General features: G+C 44.4%; 1 protein-coding gene across 1 annotated transcript in view; it reads right to left on the reverse strand.

The window, feature by feature from the left end:
• Window positions 1–18,211, reverse strand: part of LOC126174266 (mitochondrial folate transporter/carrier) — a 65,311-nt gene that overhangs the window by 15,697 nt on the left and 31,403 nt on the right. The window lies entirely within an intron of this gene.

Here is an 18,211-nt window from a genome sequence, read left to right on the forward strand (position 1 = left end):
CTTTGCTGTAACAGTCCTCAGGAACAGCGAAAATAAAATAATTGATACATACACACCACCAAATGCATTGGTCTAGTCCTCCATACTTTTTCTAACACAAAGCTCTAGTTAAAATCTTTATTTTCTTTTACCCTTTCCCAAATAGTGAAGTGAGGTGTGTTCAAATGACAGTCAGAATGATTCCACCGGAAGAGCACCACCTGTAACATGCGATTTTCAGGTTTGAATACTGCTGAAAGCCAACGTGTTGCCACCATTCGTACTGGTACCACTACCATCGCTACCACAACATTCCACAATATTTCGCACAGCATAGACATGAGCCATCACAATTCAACTCATCTACACTTCAGTGCAGGACAGCTGCCAGGCAGCAACAATCACACATCACAAGACAGCACTGCCACAGGGCCTGTGCATTCCGCCAATGATTTGCACCATCTGGAGACACCGAGCAACCAAACTTCATAAAACCCTGGAGAGAAGTGGACTATTTCACTACTGTATTTGCTCCTAGTAATGAATTCCACTCTCAGGATGAACTGTGTTTATATCTTTGACTTGGCTTGGCTTTGTAATCTGAACTTCTATAGACTATATGAACTATTTTCACATTGAAATGTTTAGAACTGTGTGTAGTATTACAACACGCGTGACGAGGCTGATTGGACTTTCTACAAGTGTTTCTTGCAGATTTGATGACACCTAGCACGTCCTTGGAGATAGTGCTTCCAAGTTTACTGCACCAGCAGTTGGAAAGCCAATGGTGTTTGGAATTGCTACAACAGGAACACACAGCTGTGCTGGACAAGGAGTTGACTGGATTAGTGGCAAAGCCACAGTAACTACTGGCCTATCTGCCTCCTTCCCCTGCCTATGACGAAACTGCAGAGGACTGGGAGGCATAAGAGGCACTTATGGCAACACTTCAGCATCTAGAAAGTAATTGGTAGCACTACCATTAAGGCCCTTTTTCTTTGTTGGATTCCATCCCCATGCATTAGTTGTTAGAAAGTTGACCCCCTACAGGAACCCTTTCTCTCTCTCTAAAATACTCTTATCAGGTTTGCTGCCAGATCATGTGCAAATCCCACAATATTTCGTCAATACAACTGTTTGATATCTTCAGGTGGTGGTAGCTGCTGCTGCCACTGCTGCAAGACAACTGATAATTGCAAGGCTGGGTCCAAATTTATCAGGCCAGGAGCAGGCAATACACACAGGAATATGTTCGCAGTTTGAGGAAAGCATCACTCACTCATAGTACCCCTGCCAGGAGCTGCAGAAAGGCCTTCTGTATGTGCACTGGGCAACAACTATGGTGTTGGACACTCCTGCAGTTAAAGGCACACTTACATGTCAGTAATGTGCAGTGTCTGGTCATTCTGGTTTTAATGGCAGCAAACTGTTGGATTCCATGCAGCACTTAATTAAATCCCTGTTAAAATTGTCTGCCATACAGAAATATATGCCCTCCTCAAACACAATCCCAGGAAGATGCCATTGAAAATGAAACTTTGGTCTTCTCATAAAATATGCAATGTCCTGTGTCCGGACAATGCTCTGTTACCAGTTGCCCCAGGTCTGTGTGTGGCAATGATGTTCAGCACAATGTTCCTGCACTGTTCAGCATGTCTCCAATAAGAGTTCCCACACTGACATGGGATCTCATATATGCCACATTTCCTAATGTGAAGATAGTCTTTGAACGAACAACAAATTATTAAATTTTCCTGGTGGCCAAAAAAAACATGTGATGTCATGTCTCTTCAGGATCCTTTCCTCTTGTTTGACAAAATGTGTCACTTATTGTCCCCAGCATATGCATGTTATTTCTTTGAGGATGGAGTTCGATCAGTGCAAGAACAATGTCATCAATCTTACTGCACTTTGCCTGCAGAAGTGCAGGGTCTCAGTCTGAACTGCTGCTTTGCTACCTCTCAACATACTCTGGTGCAAGATGAAGTTAGGTCAGCCCCTGCTGAGGATGGTCAACAGGTGCTACTGTTGGAAAATTCCTACTAAGATGAGACATTTTCTGTATCACAAATGGAAGTTTCTGAAGTGGTTGGATTCCTTGGTGGCTGTGGCCACTTTCAACTTTAACAACAGCAGGCACTCTTATTTGGGTGCTACTCCAAAATGAAAATCACAACAATATGGTCCACTTATACCACAAACACATCCACAGTGAGCTGTTTCCCATAAGCACTTAAATCATGTCTTGCTTGTTTAGTCCAACATGACTGGCCAGTCTGCCCCCAATGCCAGGAAAAAAACATTGCAGCAATGTCAATTTATTGTCTGCTCGTGACACACCCTCAGCCTCCAACCAATGGGCATTAATGTCTCAGCCCTGTGTGTTACAACCTTGCAGTGGTTTCTAACAACTTGTTCATCAATGTGTGTATCAATGGGAAGCTGTTCTAGTCAAGCTGATATGAGTGCTGCAGCAGCTTATGAATTCTCATATGTATCTGTTCTGTGCTCCGTCATTGCCTCTAGCAGTAGTCTTGTTACCTACAGACAACAGATACCTGTTCCCTAGTAACTAACAGCTGTCGTGGCACATATGGCAGTGGTCCTTCCACAGAAAATGTGTTTGGCCTTAATGCTTTCACAGCATTTAAATTCACATTTACTAATTTGGTTAACCTGATTTCCGACCATGTGCCACACTAGGAACGCTATGAACTTTGCAACAAGAGTTCAGACTTTTTTTGCAGGAGCTAGGCAGGGCTAAGAACTTTACCACATACTCTGACAGAGAAACCACCACTTCTCTGGGTGTGGCCAGTGCCACTGTAACTTTGTGATCCAGTTAACCTTCCTATTGTGAATGAGTCTTAACTGACCCAGTTAGTTTAAAAAATTAACACAAAACTGTGATAAATATTTATACTCTAACAGGATCTTAGGTAATCCTGAGATATGTAATACTTTATTTTGTCCTCAATTTTTATTTCAGAATCTAAAATAATTTGGAGACAATTTTGACACACTTATTGTGAATGGGTGGTTTAGACCCAGTCAGAAATTGTCACTTTAATACTAACAAAGTTTTAGTTGCGAGGAACACAGTGCTGGGACGGGCTTTCTCAGTGTTATCCCTTTACCTCATGGTGCGGATTGTCTAGAAAGGTGGAATCCTCTATCATCCATCACCCCTTGGAGCTCGTCTGCAGTATATCTTTACTTTTTGTGTATTGTTGGGTTTAGGTTTTATTGTACTTCTTTGTATTTTATTGTATTGTATTTTACTATAGTTCATTTTATTTTTCTTTATTTTACATTTTTATTTTAGGGCTGCAAACATTCTCCATCCTGCTCCAGGACCTATATAGTTTGCTCTTCACCAGATTGACTAAACAAAAGTATCGTCATTTGCACTGTTCATAATGTTGATAGTGCTTTTGAATGAAACCAACAGAGAAATGACATGGGTATCAGAAGTCAAAGATGCAACTTTCACTCTTATTACAAGTCAGGAACAGAAGGCTTATTTGGGACTTCTTATATTAGCTAGTTTGTACTCATGTGCTGAAGAATCTCTAAGAGTTCTGGGACAACATGATTGGTCAGCCAGTTTTTCATGCAATTCCAAACAATCAGCAGATTTCTCAGATTTGACTAAAGAGATCAACCAGCTAGGCAACATCATGATACACTGGCTGCTATCAGAACTCCCTTTGAAATGTTCCTGGGACTGTTGAACATGTTTTTCCTTACAAAGATGTCACAGGGATAAGCAGTTCCAAAGGAAGGTGTCCCTTCCAGCAGTATATACCTTCAAAACACAGAGGGAAATATGGAAAAAAAATTACAGTTGTTATCTGGTGTAGAAACATCACACGTTTGTGCGGGAAAAGTGCATACAGAAAAGCTACAAAATGGATCATGAGAAACAAATCAAAGCAGAAATAATGTTTTGAGGTTTGTTGAAAGGACTGAGAAAACTGGGCCAAAAGTTACCACCGATTATGTCTTTATGGACTACACCCTAGCCAAATAACTTCAAGAAGAATCTAACATTAGCAGGAACTCTGAGAAAGAACAAAGCTGAGATTCTGAAGGAAAAACAGCCAAACAATAGCAGACCAATACTTTCAATCACCTTTGGGTTCCAGAGGGCTGTAAAAGTTTCATACTTGTTAAGAAAAAAACTACCACTACAACAAAACGAAATGGGAAGTTGACAACAGGTAAACTCACCACCACTTCTTCCTGCAAAAGGTTTACCAAATGATGGCCTGTTTGTTCTGTAACATGCTAGGTATTGCTGCAATAAAGTCTGTGTGTTGTATGTACACATCAATCCAGAGAACAATCAAAATAAACTGCACATAAGGCGGCAATTTCTAAGGTAACTTTGATATGAGCTAAAGAAAACTTTGAAATGAGCTAACAAAACCAATACAAGAAGAATGAATGACCAAAAATCTCTCTCACAAGATCAAAGTTATATTGCAGGAACAAGTTCAGGACCAAAAGAACAAAAGAGGGGAGGAAGTGTGTGGATCAATGAAACACCAAAAGGGAAACTAACTGTAATAGACATCAATAATTCCTCTGCCAAGTGCACACAATCATTTACTGCAAGAATTTTCCAAGTTAATTCGATAGGCATATAGTTCAATATAGTTCCTCAAAGGCAAATTTTGTGAATTAATTTCAATTTTATAACAGTGTCTGCAATAAACATTGAAATTTAAGTTCTGAACTGTGTTTTTCTACACAAAAAAGGATTTTAAAGTACCACCTAAGAATATTTTTCAACTAAAATTTTATGCTGGTAAGTTCCAATGCCTGTTTTTCCACAAACAAAATCTACAAAACATATTTTGAAGTACTGCCTAATAATTTTTAATAGCAGGTATAACTGACCCATTCACAATGTATATGTTTCTTGAAAAACAATAGGAAGATTAAGGAAGAATGCGACAGATTCACAGCTTTGGAGGTGACAACATGTTTTGTCCACGCAATGGGCTACACCACTCATTGTTATAAAGAAACCATTCAGCAAACACTGTCTATGTAGTAATTTGAAGGTGATGACTAATGCACAGGCTGTGACAAATACCATCTCGCATCCAGAGGAATTTGTGAGTAAACTGGCATACAGGGTGTATACGTGGACAAGGAAAAAAAATTCCCCGGATTTTTCCTGGATGAAAACACTTTTTCCGTGTTGTTAAGTGACAGTATATTTTCCCTCTGACCTGTAAAACTTATTAATCCTTTGAATGGTTGTTTTTATATACGGGCGTAGAATTTCCCGGCACTTTAGAAAAATAAAGTCAGGAAAGAAAACTCCTTTTGGAAAGATTTTTGACGTGCAGCAATATGTACACTGCCTATTTTCACATTACGAAAGTATAAATTCGAATTCCACCAAACACCGCATGTTACTTAGGGAACCACTGTAATCGAGATTGCGATGCTCTTTTGTAAGCCAGTCATAGCTCATATCATGTGATCCTGCCAGACAATGACAGCGAATATTCAGACCACAGGACACATGATGCAGTCAGCTAATAGCAACATCACTTATGTAGCGCGCATACACAAACAGGAAAAGTTAATGTTTTAAATTAATATACGTAGTGTTGCTACAAGAAAAGCAAAGCTTTCACATATAATATTGGTCTCTAAGGTTAATAAGCTGCAAGAGAAGCTAAGCTTTCACATATAATGTTGATATTTTTTGCGTGTTACACTTTAGGATATATCACACAAATGTGCCAGTAAAATGTTTAGCCGAGTCCAGTGACTTGTCTTCAAAGTTTTCCACAAATAAATTAGTTACCACAGAGGAGAGCGAGCTTTCCATAGCACTACATCAATTTGCTCATAACGACATGAATGTCTGATCTTCTGGACTCGAAATACTTCTAAATGGCTCGTCATAAAATGCTCTGTGATTAACGAAATTCATCATACATTCTCGCAGATAGTTCAATTTGCGTAAAAGGAAATTTACTTTGAAACTAACGCTTTTCAAACCACCATTCGCAATATTTTCCTGTGACATGTTAGAAATAGGTTCGTTTCATTAGTCGTCAGAGAGCGCCAGATAACAGGCGCCACCGCACTTTGGATGCTGCTATGACACAGGAAGCCCGTATGTTCGTACGTGTAAAACATTAAAAGATCTTACATTATGTCATAAAAGAAAAAAGACATCAGAAGATACTCCTAGAGCATCGGAATTTCGTGAACCATACTAAAATGGCACATTTAAAGTGCATACTTAAAGAGCACATTCATATGTCCAGATTCCCAATGAAGTAGGCCCCGACCTGATATTAAGCTTTTCAGTGTGGGTTTTGGGATTTAAATTTTCTTGGAGTACCAGTACTATATTAACTCATTTTTGATTCTTCCTTATGGCATAATGTCATATGTGCTAGAAGATGAAAATGTGCACTTGAAACGCAGCGAGCAGTTGAAATTAGCCAATAGTGTGGAACTAAACACTTTATTTCAAACACATGGACTGCCTCAGCGTAAAAGATTGATAAAAACCAAATTTCTGTAGCAAACTGACAAAAATAACTTTCTTGTTAATACTGCACATACGTGAATATGACAGCTTCAGCGCGGCAGTAAAATTTTTCCTGGTTGCATCTAGCTGCTTGCTGCGACTACTTACACAGCCAACAGCCACATTTATGTAGCCAGAAGCAGGAAAAGGTACCACCGATAAGCCACTCAACTGCGCATGCGCACGAGCCTGCTCGTAACTGCTAAAATGAATCTCATGTAAACAGTTGTGACGTCATGCTCATCGGAGGCAATTTTTTGTTACGAAGTATTGCATAGTCTTCCTAAAGCCTTTGACACATTTTGCTGTTGGCAAACAGCTTGTATGAACACTGTGTTTTGTTGTTGTATATGGCACATTTCCTTTGTAATTTATGTTTTACTTTCCTTTTTTTCTCGTTCATGTTTTATTGTTGCACTATTATTCTGCAGAAGCAGGATACAGTAATATCCTTTGTTAGAGTATCAATTCTTACTAGTCAAAACTACAAAAATTTAACTGTAAATTTAAACAAACAATTCCCAGAATTCTAAAAAATTCCCAGGTTTTTCCCAGTTTTCTCCCGGATGAAAAAATTCCCAAGTTTTTCCCGGATCTCCCGGTTGTTCTGGGTCATATACACCCTGCATGAGCACAAGATTTATTGGAGACGTATCTGCAGCTCCCATTTGACGACGACTCTCAGAAGTTACTCGTCATCAACAAACCTTATGATCTCTGCACATATGAACAGTTGGTTTTAGTGGTAGCAAGTAATCTGCCACTTTTTAACGTTTCTCGGAGCAACTCGCACAACATATTCCCTGTTGTATAAACTACATGACAGTGTTCACAGGCTGCTCCACAAGGAGCACCTGCAGAACCTTCAGCTTCTGTTTCGAACTCTACAGGGTTTGCGTCTCAAGTGCAATCTGTTTAAGTCTCACTTTTTCCAACTCACAATACAATACCTCTGACATGTTATCTCCCACAGGGTATATGACCAACGAAGTGATATCAATGGCACTGAGGCTCTTCCTGGACCCAATCTGTAGCAGCACTAGGTTTTTCTGGGCAAAGTTGCAAATCATCATGAATTCATCCCATGAGTGGCGTCCATCGTACACCCTCTTAACCAATTTGTATACACAACGAGTACGGCCGACATAGGAGTTCCATGTACTGTAGTATAAACACACACACACACACACACACACACACACACACACACACACACACACACACACCGAAGACACAACATGTGCCTTTTCTGTAGCTCACTGCTTTTTGTAGATAGTAATTCCGCATTGTTACCATTAGGTGAACTTTTATTATTTGAACTTATTTGCATTTAGTCTGTTTCCTGATTTCAGTGAGTGGCAACATGGCTCACCCTTACGAAGCCAGAGCCACAAGGATTTGGCTTTTTCTTAGAAGAAAAAAATTTTAGTAATTCGTGTGGTGGTGGTGGTGGTGGTGGTGCAACCTATGATACTGCAAACAATTCATCGTTAAGTGAAGAAACCAGTAGCATTTTGAACAATGAGGAAACTGAAAATATGCAATAAGTGTGGTGAACACAAGAAATGAGTATTTGCCAGCAAACTGTGCTGCAGACTTAGAAGACATTTCAAGGGGATAATACCCTGGACATAGCAACACTAAATGCAAGTGTAATTTTCCACACACTGAAACCACCACCGAATGTTCTGGCTCAGTGTGGCAGAGGAGCTCTTGAATGGAACTCTGTCTACACTTTGAGGGACATTCCAGCAACACAGAAAATCCACTACGGCTTCAGATGTGTGAGCAGATATGAAACTGTAAACAATGCACACACACACACACACACACACACACACACACACACACACACACGATGCACCTGGGTCTGAACTCAGGATTCAACTAGATTGAAATCCTTTGCTTTAATCTTTATGTGGAAGCTCAGAAGGCTGTGGACAGCTTTCATATTATGAGCTCTCAAATCGCTCACGCCATCAGCGAAGATCCTTTTTTTTGTTTTGGTTTTAGGGTGCAAAACTGCTATGGTCATTAGCACCCGGTCCGTGACTTAGGAAACAGTAAAAAACCCAAAAATGGAAACCAGCAGCAATGGGAACGAAAGTCATAAAATTGGATAAACTGAAAGCAGAAGGAAGGCTTAAAAATCCACTACAGAAAGGGGTTGGTTGTCCCCAAAAAAGGCTTCAAATGACTGACATCATTTCACTGGCACTAATAAACTCGAGAACGCGATCGGCTGAGTGCGTGTCATCTGCTAAAATCGACGATATATCAGGTGACAGCTGTAGACGGGAGCGTAACGGATTAAAATAGGGGCACTCAATTAAAAGGTGTCTTACCGTCCACAGCTGAGAGCAGTGGGGACAGAGTGGGGGAGGATCGCCGCTTAAAAGATGTCGATAGTTAAAAAGACAGTGCCCTATCCGGAGTCTAGTTAAAATTACCTCCTCCCGACGATGCATTCGGGAGGAAGAGGTCCAAGCACAAGGAAGAGCTTCCACGTCCCGCAATTTATTATGGGGAAGTGTCGACCAATGTGCATGCCATAAAAGAACAACACGACGACATAAAACGCTCCGTAGATCGGCGAAGGGAATCGACTGAATAGCTGGCCGAAGAAGAGAGACTGCAGCCTTGGCTCTATATCGGCCGCCTCATTTCCACAGATACCAACGTGTCCCGGGAGTCAGAGGAACGCCACCGAGACACCCCCCAGGTGGAGCAAGCGCAGACAGTCCTGAATCCGGTGGACCAGAGGGTGCACAGGGTAAAGAGCTTGGAGACTGAGGAGAGAGCTGAGAGAATCTGAGCAGATAACGTACTGTATCCACTGATGGCGGCGGATGTAAGAGACAGCCTGGAGAACAGCGTAACGCTCCGCAGTATAAACCGAACACTGGTCGGGAAGCCGAAAGTGATTTGGGGTGTCGCCAACAATATAGGCACTCCCTACACCTAACGATGTTTTCGAGCCATCGGTGCAAATAAATGTGGCTTCCGTCATTTGTGCACATAGAGCAGCAAATGCCCGACGATAAACAAGTGAAGGGGTACCATCCTTGGGAAATTGACGAAGGTCACAGAGCAGGCAGATCCGGGGACAGAGCCAAGGCGGTGCTATACCCCAAGTTGTCTAGAAGGTTTTAGGAAAGCGGAAGGAAAGAGAATGGAGCAGTTGACGGAAGCGGACTCCCGGTGGTGGTAGGGAGGAGAGGCGGCCTGCATACCCTACGTCAAAGGAGGCGTCAAAAAAAATGTCATGGACTGGATTAGCAGGCATGGAAGACAGATGGCTAGCATAACGACTCAGAAGGACTGCTCGCCGATTGGACAGCGGAGGTTCAGCAATCTCAGGCTTTCCACAGGGCTGGTGTAAAAAGCTCCAGACACTAAACGTAATCCACGGTGGTGGATAGAGTCGAGACGTCTAAGAATAGACGGCCGAGCAGAGGAGTAGACTATGCTTCCATAGTCCAATTTAGAGCGCACTAAGGCGCGATAGAGGTGGAGAAGGACCACTCGGTCCGCTCCCCAGGAGGTACCATTCAGGACACGGAGGGTGTTGAGGGATCGCAGACAGCGAGCCGAAAGATAGGAAACGTGGGAGGACCAGCACAGTTTTCTGTCAAACATAAGACCCAAGAATTTAGCGACGTCTGAAAACAGAAGGTTGACAGGTCCTAGATGTAAGGAGGGTGGAAGAAACTCCTTACGTCGCCAAAAATTAACACAAACTGTCTTACTGGGAGAAAAACGGAAGCCGGTTTCGATGCTCCACGAGTGGAGGCGATCGAGACATCCTTGAAGACGTCGTTCAAGAAGGATGGTCCGTTGAGAGCTGTAGTAGATCGCAAAATCGTCCACAAAGAGGGAGCCCGAGACATCAGGAAGGAGATAATCCATAATTGGATTTATGGCAATGGCAAACAGTACAACACTCAGCACGGAGCCCTGGGGTACCCCGTTTTCTTGGGAGAAAGTACGGGAGAGAGTAGTGTTCACTCGCACCCTAAATGTGCGCTCTGCCATAAATTCGCGAAGAAAAAGGGGCAGCCGACCTCGAAAGCCCCAAGAGAACAGTGTGCGGAGGATGCCTGTCCTCCAACAGGTATCGTATGCTCTCTCCAGGTCAAAAAATATTCCTACTGCTTGGCGTTTCCGGAGAAAATTTTTCATGATATAAGTGGAGAGAGCAACAAGATGGTCAACTGCAGAACAATGCTTTCGGAATCCGCATTGGGCAGGTGTTAAAAGACTGCGGGATTCCAGCCACCAAGCTAAACAGTAATTCACCATACGCTCCAAAACCTTACAGACACTACTCTTGAGAGAAATGGGGGATAGCTAGAGGGGAGATGTTTGTCCTTTCCAGGTTTCGGAACAGGAACGACGATAGCTTCCCGCCATCGTCTGGGAAAAGTACTGTCGGTCCAAATTCGTTTATAAAGGTGAAGGAGGTTGATAAATGCAGCAACATTTGGATGTGGATACCATCCGGTCCTGGGGCGGAGGAGCGAGAAGAAGAGACTGCACGTTGGAGTTCCCGCATGAAGAAAACAGTATACAGCTTTCGTGATTTTGAGAGGAGAAAGCAAGATGTCTCACTTCCGCTGCACATTTCTTCGGGAGAAACGCTGGCGGGTAATTTGAAGAGCTCGAAATCTCAGCAAAGTGCTGACCCAATGAGTTAGAAATTGCGACGGGGTCCACTAACGTATCATGTGCGACAGTGAGCCCAGAGACCAGGGAGAAACTAGGCGTGCCTGAGAACCGTCGAAGCCGACTCCAAACGTCCGAGGAGGGAGTGAAGGCGTTAAATGAGCTAATAAAGAATTTCCAGCTTGCCTTCTTGCTACCGCGGATGACACGGCAGCATCGTGCACGGAACTGCTTATAGCGGATACAGTTGGCCAAAGTAGGATGGTGCCGGAAAACGCGAAGAGCACATCGCCGCTCACGTATTGCGTCACGGCGTGCCTCGTTCCACCAAGGAACTGGGGGGCGCTGGGGCAATTCGGAGGTGCGTGGTATTGAACGTTCCGCAGCTGTAAGAATAACGTCGGTAATATGTGAGACCATCATCGTCGACACTGGGAAAGTGACGGTCATCGAATGTCGCTAGAGACGAAAAAAGTGTCCAATTGGCTTGGGCAAACTTCCAGCGTCGCGGGCGCATATATGGCAGTTGAGACTGCAGTCGAAAGACACATGGAAAGTGGTCACTCGAGTGTGTATCATCAAGGGCAAACCATTCGAAGCGCCGAGCTAGCGGAACATACCGACCGCAAGGTCCAAATGAGATAAATTTGTCGTGGAGGCAGAAAAAATTGTAGGGACCCCAGTGTTGAGGCAAACTAGATCCGCTTGGTGGAAGATGTCTAGCAATAGTGAGCCACATGGACAAGGATGTGGAGATCCCCAAAGCGGGTGGTGGGCACTGAAGTCCCCAACCAGCAAATAGGGGGGTGGAAGCTGACCAAGAAGCTGAAGGAGATCAGCTCGTGCCATTTGTGTGGACGATGGAATGTATACAGCACAAAGCGAGAATGTGTATCCATAAAGGGAAAGACGGACGGCGACAGCTTGGAAGGAAGTGTTTAAGTGGATTGGGTGATAATGGAGAGTATCATGGATAAGAATCACTAGTCCTCCATGGGCTGGAGTGCCTTCAACAGAGGGGAGATCATATCGGACGGACTGAAAATGAGGGAGAACAAAGCGGTCATGGGGACGCAGCTTTGTTTCCTGAAGACAGAAGATGACCGGCGAGTAGGATCGTAAGAGGATCGACAATTCATCCCGATTGGCTCGAATGCCGTGGATATTCCAGTGGATATTCCAGTGGATAATGGACACAGGGTGAACAGAAAATGGAGGAATGTGACCAAGGTTGCTGTCAACTCAACGACTGCTCAGAGCTTGCAACCGACAGCATGGAATGGCATTCAGCCGAAGCAGAAGATCCTGATCCATAGGTTGTTCAGGAGCAGCTCCTGCCACCAACGATCGGCCGGTTGATCGGCCGCCAGCGGTGCGCCTCGGCGACACAGGAGACGGCCGAGGGCGATTTCCGCCAGGTGGTGCTGTAGATGGGACACGCCTTGGCGGAGAAGGAGATGAACTGGGTTTCTTTGTAGCCTTCTTGGAAATATTATGTTTAGATGAAGGAGGAACCGATGGTTGTGAAGTTGGGGGACGTAAAAAATCTTCACGAGTATGCTCTTTTTTTGAAGTCTTGGTGTCTGACTTTTGGGCTTGAGATTTAGCAGAACCCGATGAAGGGTGAGCCATAGAGTGGGCAGGCGAAAGTGGTGAGGTTGAACGGACGATCTTTGCGCTGGCCGATCTGACGACCGTGGCACTAAAGGTGAGGTCGCAAGTCTGCGTGGCCGCCTCAGTTGTTGGCCGAGGAGAAGCAAGGACAGTGCTGTATTTTCCTGTCTGAGGCACGGTGGGCTGTCGACTGGCGAATAATTTTCGAGCAGCAAAGGTCGACACCTTTTCCTTCTCTCTGATTTCCTGGATGAGCTTTTCGTCCTTAAAAACGGGGCAATCTCGAGAGGAAGCAGCGTGGTCACCCATACAGTTGATGCAGCGAAGGGATGGAGGTGGGCAAGCACCCTCATGGGTGCATCCTTGCCACACAACACATTTGGCCGGATTGAAACAGGACTGGCTGGTATGATTGAACCGCTGACACCGATAGCAACGCGTAGGGTTTGGGACCTAAGGGCGAACGGAAATTATCTCATAGCCTGCTTTGATTTTTGATGGGAGTTGAACTTTGTCAAATGTCAAGAAGACAGTGCGGGTTGGAATGATGTTCGTGTCAACCCTTTTCATAACTCTATGAACAGCCGTTACGCCCTGGTCAGACATGTAGTGCTGAATTTCTTCGTCAGACAATCCATCGAGGGAGCGTGTATAAACGACTCCACGCGATGAATTTGAAGTGCGGTGCACTTCAACCCGGACAGGGAAGGTGTGGAGCAGTGAAGTACGCAGCAATTTTTGTGCTTGGAGGGCACTGATTGTTTCTAACAACAAGGGGCCATTCCGTAATCTGGAACAAGACTTTACAGGACCTGCAATTGCGTCGACACCTTTCTGAATAATGAAAGGGTTGACCGTGGAGAAGTCGTGACCTTCGTCAGACCGAGAAACAACAAGGAACTGTGGCAACGATGGAAGAACTGTCTGTGGCTGAGACTCTGTGAACTTACGCTTGTGAGCAGACATAGTGGAAGGTGAGGAAACCATTGCCGAAGAATCCCCCATGATTACCGGCGTCTCCGATGGCGCGCTCCTCCCTTGTGGGGGCCCTCTCTGAGGGCACTCCCGCCTTAGGTGATTGTTCACACCTCAGGTCACACCTCCCGACAAACAGACGGAGGGACTAATCAGCACTTTCGGAAGGTATCAGCTCGGGTAATCACCCCCTCCCTGGGCCTGGCCGTTACCAGGGGGTACGTACGTGTCCTACCTGTCTACCCGGGGCGGGGAATTACGCGTTACCCCGTCACCGGCTATGCACAAAAATGCGTGGGTCGGCCTTCAGACACGCACAGGGAGGAAGAAAGAAAGGGAAAAAACCAAGAAAGGGAAAGGAAAGAGGAGAGGTCTCAAACGCCGCAGCGGAGAAAAGGGTAAAGAGAAGAGGTAAGGAAAAGAGAAGGACAAAGGAATGATGAAGACATACAAGCAGAGAAGGCGAAGAATGCGGTACATTTACGAGCGTCCGTCTCCGGATGTAGGCACAAACCATACTCCCAGAGGGGGAGAAAGGGAAGGAAAGGAAAGAGCCAGAGGTGAGGGGAGGAGGGGCGAAGATGGGGGAGAGGGAATGATGCGGAAAAGGAAGGTATGCAGCCCGGAAAGGAAGGAGGGCCACATTAGCTCGGGGTCCCGTGCTCGCTACGCATGTATCCACGAAAGAGTTGTGGACCCCCTGGGGGTAGCGAGGATCCTGCTCTCCACCCAGAGCAACACATCCAGCAGGAATGGCCGACCAACCCCAGCGTGGGTGTCCAACCTCATCCATAATTATTTTGTGCTGCGACATTGACTCTCGTTGATGGGGATGATCTTGTTGACAATGGAACATTTAGTGCCCCAGGTGGTTGTTTTGAGTTCCCTCCAATGGGATGTCCTTCAGCTCTATCATCACACCAACAGGGGCAGAGAGGGGTGGCTCAAAGATGAAGACGCTTGCTCACTATTGTGTGTACTGGCCAAGTGTCAAAACAAAACTAATTTTAAGATTGATTGCTATGTGCAGGTCATTAGGCCATCCTGCACCTACTTTACTAGCCTTGGCTGGTACCACAAAACCTTGGGAAGGCATTCACCTCAATTTTATTGGTCCTTTTCCAGAATCTATTTTGCTTGCTCCTCATTGATGCTTACTCACATTTCCTATATACTGTCAACAGCCACTCTACGACAGCAGACTGCCGTGTGTGCCCTCACCCTGATCTTTTCCATTGAAAGCCTTCCTCACACCCTGCTGATGGATAGCTGGCCACATTTCATCTCTTATCTTTCACAACTTTTGTTTGCACCATGGCATCCACACATCAGAACACTCCTGTTTAGCCTGCAGTTCAATGAGAAGGCAGAGCTCCTCGTACGGGCCTCCAAAATGCTGATGAAGGGCGTAGCTCATACCTTGGTGGAAGAGATACTTACACGTTTTCTATTCTTACAGGTGCACTCCTATGGCAAGGAGAGCCTGGCGCAGCTGCTCCACAGATGCCAGCAGTGCACAGCACTACACCTCCTGTTGCAGACCCCTCACTCACAATGGCTTGACACTACTCGATCCTAAGGCTGCCACTATCAAGACTGATGGAAAACGACAATGTTGACACCTCCAGTACCAGCTGTGTTGTGCACCTCAGTCACTGTGCTATACATACTGGAACCCCATTTGAGTTCGGATGTTTGGTCGCCATGAGTGTGATTCGAGCAGTAGTCCACAGTCAGTGGAATCAGTGAGTCTTCACATTGTTGGCAGGTGACAGGCTGGTGGCCCACCATTAAAACTGATTTTGCCTGCAGGTTGCGTATCAGCCTCCACTGATCCAATGTATACCTCCCAAGCCGACTCACCTATAGGAACCTGCCCCTCTAGGGGTACCTTCTGCCCTTTGTCCAGCCTCCCTTACTGTGCTCCCCCTAGCTACAGATCCTCATCTGTTGCCTATTCCAACACCCAGCCAGCTGCCCCTGGTATGCCATTCCTTTTTCGTTAAATTGGGTGAAAACACGACGACAACTTACGGTAAGCTTCAGAAGGCTTTTGGAGAGGAGGTTATGTCAAGAGCTCAAGTTTTTCATTGGCATAAAATGTTTAGTGAAGGCAGAACGGATGTTGAATATGAAGACCGCAGTGGACGACCATCAACTCACGGACGAATGTCAACTCGGCCAGGGTGGTGCATGAACTCTTACAATCTGATCAAAGATTATCCGTGAAAATGATTGCAGAAGAACTGAACGTCAATCGAGAAACGGTTTGTCTAATAATAAATGAAGATCATGGTACGAGAAAGATTTGTGCAAAAATTATCCCCAAAAATCTCTCACCACAACGGCGAGAAACACACAAAAATGTGGCAGCTGATCCGTCAGAGGAAACTGAAATCAATCCAGAATTGTTGAGCCGTGTTATCACTGGTGATGAAAGTTGGTGTTTTCAGGACAATCCAGAGACAAAACGCCAAAGTTCGCAATGGTGCTCAAAGGGATCACCCAGACCAAATAAAGCTTGCATGTCAAAGTCAAAAGTGAAACGCATGCTTGTGTGCTTCTTTGATTCCTAGGGAATTGTTCATAAAAGAATGGATGCCTCCTGGACAAACAGTTAACCAATATTACTAAAAAGAAATTTTAGAAAGACTTGGTAAAAGAGTTCTTCGTGTCCGTGCTAACATTGCTGATAATAGGATTCTGCATCACGATAATGCACCCTCACATACTGCTGTCAGTACAGCAATTTTTAACCTCAAAACAAATATCAGTACTATCACAGCCACCTTATTCACCAGATATCACTCAGTGCGAATTTTTTCTATTTCAGGGAGTCAAAACGGCAGTCAAGGGACACAATTTTCAAACAACACAAAAGTCCAAAAAGCTGTGATGGGGGTTTTAGAGGATATTACAGAAGATGAGTTCCAGAAATGTTACCATCAATGGCAGAAGCACTGGAAAAAGTGTGCAATCGGAAGGCAACTACTTGGAAGGCGACAACACTAAACTTGACTAAAACTGTATGCAACATATTTTCTCAGATCAGTCTCATTACTTTATTGTCGCATCTCGTATAACATCTAATTTCACTGAACATACTTTTATTACGTTCATAAGAAATTCCCAAAAAGTATCAAAAATACTACGATGGAAACAAATTTGTTTGCACACAGGGATACATGAACCAGCTACCCTTCTCTCTGTACTCTACATCTTTGCCCATTGCACTGTGCCAAAGCTTTGCCAATTTGAACTTCCTTATTTTTGTGGTCATATTTGTTGAAGGCTTTTACCACTGATGAGATTTGTTGATAAAATGTCATCCCTAGGTTGACTTGTTTCTAATAATGTTTCTTCCACCAATGAATGGGATATTGCAAGCTATAATACAAAAACAGCAAAGTACAACAAAATATGCCACTTTGAGTGACATGTGGTTGTAACTTAACATCACAGTAAGCCAAGCATATTCAAAGTTTCTGCCATTGGAATGGGGTTAGCTGGGTGGGGCAAGCCACGCAGATTCTAGTCAGAGAAGGAGTGGGGATAGCTTGGTAAGGAGAACTGCTCAGGCTTTAACATCTGCTATTGTCGATAAGGCCAATTCAGGTCCTACACTCCAATGGCAGTAGATGGGGAGTTGCTGTGTATGCCATGGGTGGCAGTCTACAACACCCAGGGGACCACACAGCAGCTCCCAATACAGAGGACAGACATCAGGGTTGCATTGACTCTTTGTTGCTCCCTCTCCTCTCCCGAACAGAGAAGACTGATAACCCACTGTATTACCACTAGTTTTGTACCAGCATCACCATTGTTGCTACCACAACATTTCATGAGGCACAGACACAAGCTATCATTGTCGAACCCACTGGTAGCAGGAAGGATGGGGACGGCCAGTATGCAAGAGCAGGATCACATATCAGAAGACAGAACAGCCTCAGAGCCCGCGCATTGCACCAAAGACCAGCACAACAATTAAATGCCTAGCAAATACCTAACTTTGCATAAACTTGGAGCAGAGCTGACTCACTGACCAGCACCTACTTTAACAAGGTACACTTTAACAAGGTAAGGCCGAAGTGATGAATTCCAGATAAAAATTAGGAGGGCACCTCTAAATCCCCAAACATGCAGAGTAATATAAATATGATGCTATTATATGATGACATAGGCTTTTCACAGGTAAAAAACTGCACTGATGTGCCGATAGTGGGTGATATTTTAACAGTGGTTGTTGGTAGACTTGCTCTGAAGGATCAGGATCGGCCATTAGTTCACCATTTGTGGGACAAATAAGGTAACAGCTATTCATTTCATGAGGCCACTTATTCAAATCTAAAATTTGGATAGCTGTTAAAAAATGAAGTTTGTATTCCATGAAATCACATCTGATTATGTATG

Source organism: Schistocerca cancellata, chromosome 1, assembly GCF_023864275.1.
Source record: "Schistocerca cancellata isolate TAMUIC-IGC-003103 chromosome 1, iqSchCanc2.1, whole genome shotgun sequence".
NCBI lineage: Eukaryota > Metazoa > Arthropoda > Insecta > Orthoptera > Acrididae > Schistocerca > Schistocerca cancellata.